The 3,974-nt window shown below is 47.0% G+C and overlaps 1 long non-coding RNA gene across 1 annotated transcript; it reads right to left on the reverse strand.

Annotated features, from left to right (window-relative positions):
• Positions 1–2,477: 2,477 nt before the first annotated feature.
• On the reverse strand, positions 2,478–3,395 carry LOC139022845 (uncharacterized). The gene is made up of 4 exons (XR_011473903.1): positions 3,352–3,395; positions 2,801–2,864; positions 2,653–2,695; positions 2,478–2,545 (listed from the first exon to the last, which is right to left on the reverse strand). It is a non-coding gene; the product is annotated as an uncharacterized lncRNA (long non-coding RNA).
• Positions 3,396–3,974: the final 579 nt, after the last annotated feature.

A 3,974-nucleotide genomic window follows, 5' to 3' on the forward strand; every position in this document is an offset into this window, starting at 1 on the left:
TCTGTCTGTCTCTCTCCTTCTCCTTCTGTGTCTGTCTGTTTCTCTGTCTCCTTCTGTGTCTGTCTGTCTCTGTCTCACTCAGCACCCAGGAATGGGGCAGGGGGTGACTGTTTTAGCTTTACACACACACACACACACACACTGTATAAGCCCTCATTACTCCAATTAGACTTCCATTAAGACTGTCTACAGGAAAGGGAATGGGACCTGGCTCGTAGCGCTCAGCTAACGTTTACATAACGTTACTCTAACGTTACAGCAAGGCTAACGTGCCACTATGCACTCCTGGCCACATTAATCAGCTGGAGTTATATCAGTCTGTCGAGGAGGGCGTGTGAGTTATGGATTAAAGTGTGTTGTCAGTTATGTAAGTGTGTGTGTGTGTGCAGGAAAGTAGAGCAGTTCTTAACTTTGATCATTTTGTTTTGTTTATTGCTGAGTCACGGCACACTTAATGTTATTAGTTTCAGTGCTAACAGGCCACCCTTCTGAACTGTCTTTCACTTCACTCTTCTTCCAGTCTTCTGCCTCTCTCACCCTTCCCTTGTCTGTCTCTCTTCTCCTTTCTTCCTTCTCACCCCTGTTCTCCTCCCCCCTCACACCTCATCTGTCCTCCCTCACCTCTCACCCCTCCTCTCACCTTTTCCCCTTACCTCTCCCCTCACCTGTAGCAGGTGTGAAATTATTCTCCCCTGACTCCTCTGCAGCAAGGCACCTTCTCATATCAGGCTCTGTCACCATGGATGCAGAGGTGAAAGGTCACCTTACTCCACTTATGACAGGGCTTAACTTGGTAGAAGCAGGAATAACACCTCAGCAGGTAGGAATCTCAGTACTCATCTGAGATTTGAGTCGGTACACATCTGAGTCCATGTATCAAGCATCACCTCCGAGTATTTATTTATTTCAACTTTATTTAACTAGGCAAGTCAGTTCAGAACAAATTCTTATTTACAATGACGGCCTACCCCGGCCAAACCCGGATGACGCTGGGCCAATTGTGCGCAGCCCTATGGGACTCACAATCACGTCCGGATGTGATACAGCCTGGATATGAATCATCCTCAGAGGTTGACAGGTGTGGTCTAATTCAATTTTTGTCTGAGTTTGACACGTCTGGTCTGATATACAGTACCTGTGCTCTGAGTTTGATTTAACTTTGCTCTGAGTTTAACACATCAGGTCTGATATACCTGTACTCTGAGTTTGACAGATTGGGTTTGATTTAACAGCGTCTGTGCTCGGAGTTTGACATGTCATGTCTGATCTAGCTGTGATTAGTTAGTTGGGTCTGGTGTGACGCTTCCATCTCTGGTTGGATGAAGAGCTGCTGTCTACAGTGATCTACAACCATGTCATCACCACATGGCTGATACATCCAATCCTGTTCACATAAGAGAGAGAGAGATGGATGGAGAGGGAAAGGTATGCGAGGCAGATGGAAGTGTGATGAGAGAGGGAAGGAGAGGGGGAAGGAGAGAGAGAGAGGGAGAGAGTGAGAGAGAGAGAGAGAGGGAAGGAGAGAGAAGAGAGAGAGAGAGAGAAGGAGAGAGAGAGAGAGAGAGAGAGAGAGAGAGAGAGAGAGAGAGAGAGAGAGAGAGAGAGAGAGAGAGAGAGAGAGAGAGAGAGAGAGAGAGAGAGAGAGAGAGAGAGAGAGAGAGAGAGAGAGGAGAGAGAGAGAGAGAGAGAGAGAGAGAGAGAGAGAGAGAGAGAGAGAGAGAGAGAGAGAGAGAGAGAGAGAGAGAGGAGAGAGTGAGTGCGAGGCAGAATGGAAGTGTGAGAGAGAGGGAAGAAGAGAGAGAGAGAGAGGGAAGAAGGAGATAGAGAGGGAATTGAGATTGGATTCAGAAATCTACTCAGTGGAACAATGTATCAAGGAGATTGCTTTAGGATGAATTTGTTATTATATTGAAAAGCCAAAACGGAGCAATTGAAGCCAAGAACAAGAGGAGGGGATTTGAAGGGGGGAGACAAAGAGAAAGCAAGCAGGCAGAAGACGGAGAGCGGAAAAAACAAGTCTAAAAGTATCTGGAAGTAGAGCAAAGCTTGAACCTTTTCGCACTCAGGTCAGTGGCTTTTTAATGATGAATGTAAGGGTTGTAAAGTGTGTGGTGTTTTACAGAAAATACAAACACGGCTGTGGTTTTTCTCTTTTCTCCCCAACAAACAATAACCATGTGAGTTAAACAAACCCAACTGTTGTACAGTCAGATATGTTTCTACGGAAGCAGCAGGCTCAGCAACAGGCTTGTGATGTTACTGTTAAAACAACTTCACACCACTACACTTACTGTAGGAACCACTACAGCAGGGTCAGTAAACACCTTCACACCATTAACCTTACTGTAGGAACCACTACAGGCAGGGGTCAGCAACACCTTCACACTACTACCTTATACTGTAGGAACCATACAGCAGGGTCAGTAACACCTTCAACACACTACCTTAACTGTAGGAACCACTTACAGGGCAGGGCTTCAGCAACACCTTCACACCACTACCTTACTGTAGGAACCACTACCAGCGGGTCAGTTACACCTTCACACTACAATACTTACTGTAGGAACCAACTTACAGCCAGGGTCGCAAACACCTCCACACCACTACCGTTACTGTTAGGAACACTACACAGGGTCAGCAACACCTTCACACCTACTACCTTACTGTAGGAACCACTACAGCAGGGTAGTAACACCTTTCACACCACTACGCTTACTGTAGGAACCACTACAGAGGGTCAGTAGAACACCTTCACACCACTACCTAACTGTAGGAAACTCACTAAGCAGGGTCCAGTAACACCTTACACCACTACCTTACTGTAGGAACCACTACAGCAGGGTCAGTAACACCTTCAGACACCACTACCTTACTGTAGGAACCACTACAGGCAGGGTCAGTAACACCTTCACACCATTTATTTTCTACCTTACTGTAGGACACTACAGCAGGGTCAGGCAACACCTTCACACCACTACCTTACTGTAGGAACACTACAGCAGGGTCAGCAAACACCTTCACACTCTACCTTAAACTGTAGGAAACCACTACAGCAGGGGTCAGCAACACCTTCACACCCCACTACCTTACTGTAAGGAACCACTTAACAGCGGGTCAGTAACACCTTCACGACCACTAACCTTTACTGTAGAGAACCGACTACAGCAGGGTCAGCACAACCCGTTCACACTACTACCTTACTGTAGGAACCACTACAGCAGGGCAGCAACAGCCTTCACACTACTACCTTAACTGTAGGAACCACTACAGCAGGAGTCAGTAACACCTTCACACCACTACTACTGTAGAAACCACTACAGCAGGCGTCAGTAACACCTTCAACACCATAACTTTAACTTGTAGGAACCACTACAGCAGGGTCAGCAACACCTTCAACACCACTACCTACTGTAGGGAACCACTACGCAGGGTCAGTAACACCTCGTTCACAACCAACTTTACCTTACTGTAGGAACACTACAGGCAAGGTCAGTAACACCTTCACACCCTACCTTACTGTAGGGAACCACTACAGCAGGGTCAGCAACACCTTCACACCACTAACCTTACTGTAAGGAACACTACAGCAGGGTCATTAACACGCTTCACACCACTACCTACTGATGGAACCACTACAGCAGGGTCAGCAACACCTTCAGCACCACTACCTTACTGTAGGAACCACTTTACAGGCAGGGTTCGTAACACCTTTCACACCACTACCTTACTGTAGGAACCACTACAGCAGGGTCCAAGCAACTACTTACACCACTCCTTACTGTAGGAACCCACTACAGCAGGGTCAGTAACACCGTTCACACCACTTACCTACTGTAGGAACACTACAAGGGTCAGTAATCACCTTCACACCACTACCTTACTGTTAGGAACCACTACAGCAGGAGTCACCAACACCTTTCACACTACTACCTTACTGTAAGGAACCACTACAGCAGGTGTTCAGCAACACCTTC

Source organism: Salvelinus sp. IW2-2015, linkage group LG3 (assembly GCF_002910315.2).
Source record: "Salvelinus sp. IW2-2015 linkage group LG3, ASM291031v2, whole genome shotgun sequence".
In the NCBI taxonomy this organism is placed as follows: domain Eukaryota; kingdom Metazoa; phylum Chordata; class Actinopteri; order Salmoniformes; family Salmonidae; genus Salvelinus; species Salvelinus sp. IW2-2015.